At 33.4% G+C, this 12,870-nt stretch overlaps 1 protein-coding gene across 1 annotated transcript in view; it reads left to right on the top strand.

Annotated features, from left to right (window-relative positions):
• Window positions 1-9,218: 9,218 nt before the first annotated feature.
• Window positions 9,219-12,870, top strand: part of LOC130443686 (heparan sulfate glucosamine 3-O-sulfotransferase 1) — a 100,640-nt gene continuing 96,988 nt past the window's right edge. The window contains exon 1 of the mRNA XM_056778430.1: window positions 9,219-9,428. The gene's annotated coding sequence lies outside the window, so the exon portion shown is untranslated. The remainder of the gene's footprint in view (window positions 9,429-12,870) is intronic.

The following is a 12,870-nucleotide window of genomic DNA, read 5'->3' on the forward strand; positions in this document are numbered from 1 at the left end:
TCTTCCCTTAGTGCCACGCTATTACAAGTGCCCACAAAATTTCGGAAATTATGTAAAAAATATTTCTTTTTATCTGTACACGTTTTTTTGATATAATCACATGGAATATACCTCGTATATGGAAAGAGAAAATCAAATTGATATTATATGGAAAAACGGAGGAAATTTTTCTAAAAAGCTGACGCTTTCCAATTCTAAAAATTCAAAATGACAGTTGCGTAAAATGAAGTTTTTCCAATCACTTTTCGTTCATGATATTAATAACTTCGGGATGCGGTTTGTTGTAAGCGACATTGGTAGAGTTGTAGTTTAATAGACAATCTCATGCAATTTCTTGCAAAAAATCAATTCAATGGACGAATATTGCACGTTAAAAGTTAACAATTTCTTAACCTCAAATGTTATTCAATATTTTGGGATCGGTTTAAAAATGAAAATACCAAAGTAAAGTGAATAAGAAAACTTGCATCATTCGTAATAATTATATCTGCTGCTGTGTTGTTCTTGGAGTCTGATGGACAGAAATAGCACCTGGGCGATGGTAGGACAAGCCTTGGTATCAGATGGGAAGACATACAAAAATTATTCGAGAATGGATGGAGAAACATTTTAGAAACTCATAATGAAAATGAAACAAATGAAATCATTGGCGGAAGACGTAAAACATCATTCGAACAACAGAAATGAAAATACTCAGAAACATGTGCGGGTACACATTAAGAGACAGAAAGAGAAACAAAGACATAAGACACGAATGTGAGGTGGAAGACATAGTCAGATGGGGACGTGAACGTAGAAGAGCTTGGAACGAACACGTGGACAGGATGACCAGAGGAAGACGACTTTTAAGAAGAGCTCCAAAAAGATGGATGTCAAGTTGGAAATTACAAGCCTAAGGCCTACAATTAGTTGAAGAAGAAGAAGATGTTTTTGATCAAGAAATAATGAGTATTGCGTTGCATTGCACGTTGTCTTGCATCTTGTCAAGCGGCCTTTAATGCAGCAGAATCTAACGTAATGGCGGGGCAAAACAACATTGGATAGAGCAAGATTGGATTCAACAACCCAACGAATCATTCGTGAATTTGAAATTCTTTATAGTATTCTATTAGTGCCTGATGGACTTTTCTTATTTGGATTTCTAATAATCGTATTAAAAAAGTTTTTCGTCTCAAAAAGAGTGAATTTAACGGCCTTTCTTTTAGTGAAAATATACTGTTTCTTTCAGAACTATGGAAATATCAATTTAAAAATATATAAAATAGTATTTTATATATGTCTTAATCTATATGAAGTACAGAAAATTTCGAGAGTTATGATTTAAATGCTTTTTCCAAACGAAAACTAGAAATAGCATCATCATTCGTCTCCTGCAGTTCACAAATAAATTTAACACCCAATAACACGTGACGACATCTTGCACGCCTCCGGAATATCCGTGACGTCATTATTTGCAGCTTCCCACGCACCAAATTGTACGCCATTGGATCAATATGGCCTCATGTTCATTTTACTCTTGTTTCTTTTACTCCGATTTCACGTTTTTCCGTCCCATTAAATTGAGTCTGTGTATACATGAAATGAGGAACGGGAAAATGTGTTTTCGTCCTTTGTTCGGAATTCGGTTCGTTCTACCTAGAGGAGGTAATTACTCTTTTATGGCGTTTTTAAAGCGCCGCATGGAATAGTTTCTTAATTTGACAAAATTAGTTATTGCTCAGTTTTTTATGCGTTTCCTACGGAACTTTTTCTATATTTTACATCAGCGTATACCTCAATAACTTTTTTAATGATCCATTAGTAATTATCCAATCAATCTTTAATAATACATTACCTTTTAGCCTTAATTTAAGCCGTTATGCTTTCTACAATAAATTCTGGACTTTGAACGAAACTTGTTTATCATCACCTACATCAATACACCAAACAACACAAACCTCAAAAGTTTGTCGCCACGACTAAATCAGGCGAATAAAATGCGTGTAAATTTCCGAAAGCTTTTGGTTGATATCTTGGTGGTCTTGCATCAACAAATTCAACCTTATTTCAGTACACTAATAAACATTGTTGAAGAAACTTGCGAGAACAGTCGAGTCGTTGCTCCTTGTGTCCGTCAGTCAGCCTTCGGGGGACCTAACAAGCACTCATCTTGCGATAACTCAACGTTCCTCATCCAATTCTGCCAGGAGAAGCTTCAGGAATGCGTTCAACAAGCTCACGAACAGTGACCCTCCAATCTTTGAGCTGCTTGCTCTTGATATTCTGGACAATCGCAATCGAAGCTTCACATTATATGGGAGCGGCGATCAGCACTTCCATCTCTAACACTAAGCAACGTAGTGCATCGTGAACCGCAGGGGTTCCCCCCAAATTTAGGAGGAATAATTTAGGATGGGATGTGTTTAGCAGTACTATATTTTTAGGGGTAATTTAAGGGATTTTTATAACCTTGCAAATAATAAGTTCAGTGACAAGAATGCAACAGGATGGTGGGTTATGTACAATATTTAAACCATCCGCAAAAATGTTGAAATTATTCAATTTCAATATTGTTACAAACGCGTCTCCGTTCTGAAGCCAATCCTGCTTAGATGCAGTGGAATTCTAAAATTCGGCGGATACTTTTCATAAACCGCGTCCGCGTAATCCGTTTGATGTTTATTCTATATAAGCTTTTCTTATAGCAGGCTGTTTATTTACATTGTTCCTTTTTAATAATTTCTAGAAAGGTCTAATGATTTGTTTTTTTTTTATTTATTTTCTAGAAGTATTTTGAAAGATATATAAGGAGTTTCTTTAGCGCTGTTTATTTTAGTTTATGATAAATTGTCGTAAGTCGAAAGTAATCGAAGAATTCAAATAAATTAATTAAGTAGTTGAGTAGATAGTATATTATTAGTTAAGTGTAGTGTATAGTATTCGAATAAATTAAGAACGTAAGAGACAGTGTTTATTAATTTACTACACGAATATAAATTGTATAAATAAATATTTTAAAAAATCAGAATCTAAAGAAAACGATTTGTTACTTGGAGTTTTCGATAATTTATGAATAAAGAATTTAAAAAAAAGATGTTGCCGACTGAAATTATTAATTGATTTTTTGAAATTTATTAGGTATTTATTTAAAGATATTTTATGATTTTTAATGTTATTTACTTGAAAATATTTAATTATTTATTTTAAAAATAATAAATTTTTTATGGGGAATCCCTGGTAATTGTGGGGATTTTAAGGGTTTTTGAATGGAGCTTTAGGGAGAATTATTGAGAGCGGGGAACACTGACGGACGGTCTGACTCGTCAGTATCTTTTTTCGAGGCCGTAATTCATTGGGAAATCTTACTGTTGGTACATTCCTCGTATTACTAAAATAATCTGAACAATTTATACAAATTTCTGATAGTCGTTTTGTTAATTGCTATTCCGTTTGCATTCCACTATTGTCAGGGTAGACAAAATGTGGGTTCATACACGATGGGCCAATAAACTGATATTATGATACTACTCTTGAGCGAGACTCCCACTGAATATTAAACGGTGTAAGATGGCAGTAGGTGATTATAGATATGCGGCTGTGATTGAGAATACTATTTATAGTATACAGAGTGTATAGTATTGGAAATTTCTAGCTACACAATCCGCTCATAAACATGAAATACTTGTTATGCTTTGACAGATGCATTATGTTCAAATTTAGTATAATTCGTGCATTTTGACAACGTCTAATGTTGAGAAAAAGTATTATACAAATAAATGAAGTGTTGGTTTCTCCAATTGTATAATATGCAATTCAGAGATTTAATTAACCTTTTCAATGCTAGTATTACTTAATCAATAAATTCTGAAATCCATTAGAATGCGTTTATGGGACTATTTTAGTTGTAACAGCCAAATGTTGAAAATCTTGCACCCGACTTAAGGAATAGTCTGCAGCGCAGTATATTTGTTTAGACCCAGGCTGCTCAACCCCAGACCAAGGAATTTTAAGTGGCCCGCGCAAGTGTGGTTTAAAAATATGCACCAAATACAAAAATCCCGCGGCGCACATTATGGATCCAGTAGTACGCTGCATAAATTACATACATTCAAAAGCTCTTAACAAACGTCAATTCGGGCTAATATCTGAAGAAGAAATCAGGGAATATGGAGAATTACAACTGTATTGTGCTGTGTAATGGCTTTCAAGTGGCAGCATGTTGAAACATTTCTTCAAATTGCGGGAACAGGTGTCGCAATTTTTAGAGCAGAAAGCGGTTTTACCATTCGAAGTTGATTTACTGAAAAATACATCCTGGTTGAGTGATCTTGCATTTCTTGTTAACATTACGAATTACCTCAATATTTTGAATCTCAAATTATAGGGTAATCCGACTATATTTAATTTGATAAGCGGATTCAAAGCAAAATTGGATCTCTTTTCAATTAGTTCTCTTCCCCACACTTAAACATTTGAAAGAGGAGCTCAATATTGTTTCTGTTAATTTCAAGGTTTTATAAATCCTTTCGTGATAAGTTTGGCTGAGATAGTTACTTCTCCTGCCAATATTCAATTAGAAATTGTTGAACTGCAAAATCATGATACGTTGAAAAACCTTTTTGCTAACAAATTGTCTTCGAAAGCACAAAAGCACAGTTTTTAAGTAGTTTTGGATCAACACATGTATGTGAAAAGGTTTTTTCAGATCTTAATTATGTAAAAAATAAATACCGCACATCCTTGACTGAGCAACATATTTGTGACGTAAATAATGGCAGAAATCACATCAATTTAAGCTCAATTTTGTTTCTTTACTTAGATTTTAGAATAAGATACAATTTGATTCTAATAAACAATAATTCAATTTTATTTTCTTAATAATTAAGTTTTCAATTCGCTTGTCTTGAGAGGTTGAGTAGCCTTGGTTTAGACCCATTAAAATGGGGCAAACCCGGGAATGTTTCTCTGACTATAGAAGGGCGTCGCAGTGAAAAGGTTAAAAGTATTCAAAGAGAAGCCTGAAAATAATTTTTAAAATTATGGTGGATGTGCTACCACCTTCGCCATTTGGATATATAAGCCATATTTCAATCGTGTGCAATATATTTGATTCAGTTTTTCTTGGATACAATTTCACGCTAACTCCAAATATCCATTTATAAAGTTTACCTCTGAAATGGAAAATAATGGACAGTTACCATTTTCAGATAGGTACTTCAGTAATTAGGAATAGTAATAGGCTGTACTTAGGAAAAACACCGCTGCGAGCAGGTACATTCCATCTGATTCTTTTCATTATATCCAACATAAAATGGCCAGTCTCCATTTCTTGGTACATTGGTTAATTCACTTTCCACTTGCCATCGAGAGATACAATAAGGAAAAGACCTTCATTGAGGATGTAGCTGGGCAAGGAATTTGCTCTGATACCTTTCAATACAAAAGCATAGGAAGCAATATTTAGTAGAGTGTGTTTTGAATTGGTTTATAAATCCAACAATACTTTAAAACAATTTTCGGGCCATCCTAAGGGATAAAATACCAAATTTGGAAAAGAATGGTATGTATTAAATTGGCTGTGGTGAATATAACGAAAAGTATATTGGGCAGACTAACAGATCTTCTATTGTCCGGTTTAAAGAGCATAAAGGTAATTTAAAATATGGAAATTCGGGTATTACCGATCACGCTGCCAGTCAGCATCATGACATAAATATTAATAATGCAAAATTGTTAAAAAATGTATGTAATAATAATTTGTTGGATGCATTTGAAAGCATTGATATTACTAGATGTAAAAGGGCCAATTACTTACAGTTCACTCTATAGTTTAGTGGTCAAGGATTGAATATGAAGATTTCCGCCAAGGAGGTTTTCCCGCTGGAATTAATTTTCGCGGGAGAAGGCTTATTGGCCAAATTAGAATTTTGTATTCAATCGATTATATCGAAATTAGAATAACAAAATGGTTGGCTGGATATGAACTGCACATATACGAGTACGTGTCCAATCTCTTTACGTAAAACTTGTTTGAAAAGCGCGTTTTCTTCGCGAGCTCATTTACTGCAGCGCGTAAAACCTTGACGAAGACTTTTTAACCACGATGTTGTATCACCTGATCAAAGTATTATAATTTACGTGATTTATAGTATTGAATGTTTCTAAAGTTTTGTTAATGCATTCAAGAGCCTCGGTGTTTGTTAAACATTCAACTTATTTCTAAAATACGGGAAAGGTGCTTATTTCTCAATTTTTTTCAATGGTATTGATAAAAAAACCGGTTTTGGAACAGTAATATAACATACATTGGAGTGAAGTGAAAGTGGAGTTCTACGTAAAATAATTGAGACACTTCATCCAGATTGTCTGGCCGAAATGGTAACTTGCTAGCATCTGTTGAGACGTGAGCTTCTATAGGTGTCGAGAGATTATACTTTATACATGGTATTGTCAATACCCATAAATATTTAACCTCAAGAAATATTTGTAACCCACGAAGGAAAAGACTTTGTCATGTCACAAAAAAGCCAACAAATTTGGGGTTTGTTTCCATAAAGTTACATTTTTATAACACTAATCGTTTTTCATAAATTTTCACCGAATCACAAAACAACCATAAAAATAAAAAAAATGTTGAAATGAATCCAAATTCCAGAAAAGAGGATTAGGAACAGTGAAACAACATATTTTGGAGTGCAGTTAGAAAGGAATCCTCCTCAAAATAATTGAGACATTTATTCAGATTGCCTGAAACGAAATGTTATTTTTCCGATATATGTTAAGATGTGGGTTTCCATAGCAAAGATATCGGAGATTATATTTTATGGATGGTATTGTGAATCAACTGTGAAATTATGATAATTTCATAGTTTATCAGCTTTGATTATTTCTAAATCAAAAAACAACAATCAGTGAAGCTAAAAATTCCAATCAAAAAGGACAAGTTTGAAAAATATCAATGATTCTGAAAATATTTCTTATTTCATAATTCAAAATAACAGGGTTCTATAGACAGGGAAACAGCTTCAAAATATTATTTTATTTGACACCGGTTGCCATTTAAACCTGAAATCCAAAACTTGGAGAATTTGAGGGTGCAATTTTTTTTATATACACATACACATACACGAGTCCATACAAATTCCGCGATCCAAAACAATTAGTGCTTTCAAATATGTATATATCTCATTATATAAGACAGATACTGAATCAAGAGACCTTTCGATTCGTGCCTAAAACGGCTCATTTGTTTGGATAATATTGAGAAGGCACAAACATACCCCGTCGAGGAATAGCCAATAAAAGTACAACTTCATCACCCAATTCACAATGTTGTTTTACGATACGACGTGTACGAGTGTCCATGTACTATATAGATGGAAGGCTCTAATTCAGATTTCTTTACAGTGTTGCCTACCTCGAAATGACATCAAGAAAGTTGAATTTCCCGCCAACAATATGCTTATTTCTTTTATTAGGGAATAATATCTAATTGGTAGGAATTAAACAAAGCATGTGCATGTTTGGGAGCATTTATTTATTTGAGCAGATGTTTTCTCATATCAGATGTGATACATGACACCAATGAACAAAAAAACAAGTCGGATATCTGGATCCTCAAGCTCAAAATAATTACCAACTTTTATTACTTGGATATAATTTTTAATACATATCAATGTAATTAAATAAATGAAATGTTAAGCTGTGTTCACACTATACGTTCGACTTTCGGTCTGTCTATATTAACCAGTACTTCTTTTCCAATGCCGAATGATAAGTTCGTCATGACTTTTATTATCATTATTAATAAATGTAACAACTTCTTCCTCACTAGCAAAAGTCGAACTGACGTTGAAACCACACATTCCCACTGCTGCTTTCGATCTGAGTGCCTTTGAACCGGACCGACTTGATTCGGTTTCGGTTCGACCCGACACGACATGATCGGGCGACACTTGTTCGACATTATCGATCGAAAAATTCGAATGGTGTGAACACAGCTTGATATTAAACCATACACATCTTGAATCTAGCCTGCCTAAACATTCTAAATATAATATATGGTAAATAGAGTTTGACGAAGCTTCTTATATTATTTCAAAATTAACGGACTTTTTCGACTGACGCAATAATTTCATATAAGAACGACGATTAACACAGTATAGCCTACTGCCCTTCGATGAAATTTTCTTGGAAGTAAATTGTGTTTTTGGAATGAGACTGAATTAAATAACCATATTATTAATTACTGAAGTACTGGCAGGATCGCCATGCTAAAAGCTCGTTCAATTCTAAACTGATACTGCTATTTATTGAATAAATATACTACAATTTAGAAACTATTGACTTGAACCTGTCCTGTCATCAGATTCATGCGCAGCACAGATTTCTAATTCCAAACTTGTTCTGAATCCTCGGACCTGGGTGAGGATTTTCGAGCCGGAGCATCCTGTTTGGTATTTTTGTGACGAACTAACCTCAAATCTATGTGTTTTTCTACATACTTTTAATTAAAAAAAAACCTGATAGTTGAGTCCATGCTTCAATTATCAAGAATAAGTATTCGGCCAGTTAATTATTTAATAAGGTAGATTCAATTCATAATTTTAAATGTTCGTGAAGGAATGTATGTTCAGAACATATTCTGAACAAAGCATACGTTTTTAATACGTTCAGAAAATATTCAGAAATAAAAATAATGGTTCATTCCACTTGAACTAATTATAAATCACCTTTTATAACTGCTTACGTTTAAAAACCCCATGGAAATATTTCGAATGATAGCAATAATAACGCGGTGTTGAGTATAATTGCTATAGAAAATAAATGAAGCGGTTTTAGATTGTTGTCGAGCTAGCAACTATAGTGAGCACTTTGAAAAGTGTGGTACTTCAAAAATTATTGAAAAATGTGGTTAAAATGTTTTTGTTTTCCATATTGGGTTCAGTTTTCTTCAGACTAGCCTCTAATATCTACAACTTTTGACGACGTAACTTTCCGTTTTAACTAATCGTTCTTCTCGAACTTTAGGCTTTTTGCACATACATACAGTGTATTTATTATAAATTGAGTTTGTTTAAATTTGATTAACTGTCATGGTAGATAATTTATTTCGCGAAAAACTTTACTTTATTCGAAATTCGACAACGTCAGCTCGATTGCAAGTTGCGTGGTCCATTATCGATCTAACTGGAAGCATGCGCTGCGATAGGTTCACAGCCTAGTGGAAAGGACGCAGTAGTCTTCAGTAACTAGTTGAGGTGTATTTGAGTTTGACAGTCGTTAGTCGTGGTAATGCAGATACATACGATGATCCGGTAGTAAAGTGCAATTGTTGACTTTTCGATTATTTTATTCACGGTGTTACATCAAATAAAAAAAAACGTTTTTCACTGGTTGTCGTTTGAATTGCAAATTACCGTTTATATTTTTAGCAGACTGTCAAAAAGGTAAGATGTGTTTTGCATAAAAATTTTCCAGGAAACTTACGTGAAGATTTGAATTTATTATCGATAGCTTTGTCTGTGGTTAATTTTTAGATTTCACGAACTGGTTTTTTGAATTTTTCATATTTGGAAAAATGATAGATGTATCAAAACTAGACTACTTCAAAAATATTTGTAAGCCGGACTAAATTTGATTCATAATAATTGCGAAAAAAAGGATTTCATATACTTATCGATTGATAATTTTAAAAACATGAGAATGGAAGTTAACAAAGTTGTTATTTTTTCTCACAGAAACCTACATAAGATTTCATATTTTTCAGGAAATTACCCACTGTCTATTGCTAAAAATAGCTCAAAAAATAGGTTCAAGAACTAATTTTACTAATTATAAGACAGTTAGATCTATATTGAAACGATATTTTTATTAATTCTGTAATATATCGTGAATCCTGTTGAATAACTAATAAGTTAGGTCCCATACTGTTTTGACACATTTTGAGCTCAAAAACGATTGGAAATTTTGGTTACATGTTTTATAACTAGTACGCGATATATGCTTGTAATTAATTTACTTTACTACTAAACTCTATAAGGTTGTTATTAACATTACATTGTTTATGTTAATGAAATATCAATATTTGTCAAGATTTAGTTTATTTAGTATATATTTAGATCTGGTGAATAGATTGAGACTTGAGCAGCGATACCAAATTATTAAAAATCTGTCGTTACTTAATAATATAATAACACTAATATATAATAATTAAATAAATTCGTTTCATATATTTGTGTAGATTCGATTCATATAGGTTGGCGGATCTAATGCCAAACTTTACGTCGTCTAGGTGGATCCTGAGTTTGGATTTCTGTTGCTGTAATAAGTTTGTGATCTGATGCTCCTAGTATGGCATGAATAGTCGCATTGTATAGATCAGGGTCTGTTGTAGAAAGCTAGCAAAGCTACCATCTCGATCGGGAATTCTGGTTGGCTCATTCATAAGTTGGATCAGTCTGTATCTGTTGGCAAAATCTTCAGCTTCTTGTTCCTCTCCCTCAATTCTGTTGGAAAAATTTCACCAGCTGACGTGATGAATATTAAAGTCACCATCGATTAAAATATCTGCGTTTGGATGGTTTGATTTATTGGTGAGGATTGAGAATAATTTCCTGTAGCGGGTAACGCTAAGAGGTCTGTTTAGGAAGCAAAAGGAGTTTGTTGTTCTTTGAGTCGTTGCTTAAAGCCACATAACATCAAATTCTGAAAGCTCAAGATTCTCTTCCCGCTGACAAGATATATCTGAATCGGATATGTAAGTTGGATCCAGGATATACAAGGTAGAAATTTTTTATGAGATCATCTTGGTTTCTGCTAGAGCCAAATTACGAGGTTTTTTCGACTAAACATATTGGTGTACAGATACTCTCCAGATTAGCCTTCATTCGGAGTTTCTAACGAGAGGCTATTTTAAATCCGCAATACTTTGGTCTCTAAGGTGCCACCATGGGATTTGATTGCCATTTTTCCTTTCATGAGGATTTGATTCATGATTTTGATTCCATTTGAGTAGAATCGCATCATAAAAATTGGGATTATATAAATTCCATTTGTGCCAATCATTTTCATTCGTACAGATTCGTAATATTGGGAATTGGGATTATATAAATTCGATTTTTGCCGATCAGATTCATATATATTCTATTAAATAAGATATGATTTGTATTCAATTTTTGAAGAGTCGAATGAGAAGAAAAACGAATATTATTCGACTTCTAATCACAAAAGATTATATTAAATAATACTTTTTCCCATAGCAGTGAAGTAATAAAAATATATGCTGTCCATAAGTTTTTGGCCTCATATAGTAAATAGAGTGCGTTCGCAAAAGTTCTGGCCACCAAGAAGCATATGAGTGCGACATCCAAAAGTGGATATCGGATCCATAAAGTGGCATCGGAAAGGAGAGCCCGTGCCAAACAAGCAAAGGTCGCGAAAGGTACCAATTGATGTTGGGTGCTACTTTGCTTTCTAAGGCTACTATAGACGAATGAGGCTAGACAGTGATTGAACACCCACCAAATAGTCCTGATTTGGCCCCGTTCGACTATTTTATTGTTGTTCGCAAAGCCGAATGTTAAATTATATTTCTATACTAATATAGAAGCTTCAGTCAGACGTTCTGAAAAGTGTGTGGTAATGAAGGTAGAGTATAATTATCCCAAAATAATCCCAATTTATTCTATTTATGACTTTTCTTTCTATGTTACGCTAAAAAGTCATAAATGACACTATGTATCTTCAAATTCACTAGAAACAGGGCCGGATTAAGCTAGGGGCTTGGGGGGGCTATAGTCCCGGGCCCCAGGTCCAAGAAGGCCCCATCATTTGGAAATCATTCTGTATTTTTTGATGTGTTGATACCACAAATCTAACGTATTGATATTATTTTGTGAATTTTTCCGGGTTTTCGAATTCCTTAAGGGGCCCCCGTCATTATTTTAGCCCCGGGCCTTATAAATCTTAATCTTAATCTAAATTCTTGTTTTTGGAACTTATAATTTGATTTATAATAGTAAAATCATATTTAAATTATAATAAGTATTGTGTGAAACACATTCGGGAAACAATTTTTCTGTCACTCGAATTTTTTCTCGCGACTTTAATTCTTTAAATTCCATTCTCCGATTTATTTTTATCAAATTTTATTAAAATTTCATTTATTGGAACAAAATTTTGAAAGAATCTGTATTTATTACACTGAAAACCGAGTGTTTTGGTTTCTTTTTGTTAATAACCAAAAAGCTGTTTCTGTTTACTCGTGAAAGAATAATGTCCGACAGTTTTATATCCAGAGACATCTAAATCATATTAACACTTTCGAAAACATCCTATTTGTGCCAGAGGCTCGATTTATTTTATTGCTCAATGGACAGGTATGTTGTAGTACTTTGTTTGTTGTTGGAAATGTTTGGAATAAAATCCAACTGTGGCCAGCACTGCGATATCTAACAGTGATAAATTTACATCAAGGTATGTTCTAAGTAATACTTTTTGCTACAATTCAATCATTTGATTTGAATCTTTTTGAAATTTTATCACAAAATATTTGTTGGACTTTTACATTTGTGAGATGTTAGTGAGTTTGTTTGCTGATTGGTGGAATGATAGTTTACCTTCTATAACACCTTTAGAGGCTCTTTCCGTGTTTTCACTTGAATAATTTCCTCGATACGGGGTGCCAAGCTTGTAAACGTTTCCGTGACATCTTTCCTTATATCTCTTAAAAATAACAAGTGGTGTTTCTGCCAAGTTGTTTTGATCGCATTAATTTTGAGGTTATGCGTAAGTATGTAAGTATTGAGCAACAATCCGACGATTGTTCAGCAAGAGCTTTGTTAATCAAAACAAGTATTGTCAAACGAATCAAAAGGTATGTTCATTTCG

This window comes from Diorhabda sublineata, chromosome 5, assembly GCF_026230105.1.
Source record: "Diorhabda sublineata isolate icDioSubl1.1 chromosome 5, icDioSubl1.1, whole genome shotgun sequence".
NCBI classification, from domain to species: Eukaryota; Metazoa; Arthropoda; class Insecta; order Coleoptera; family Chrysomelidae; genus Diorhabda; species Diorhabda sublineata.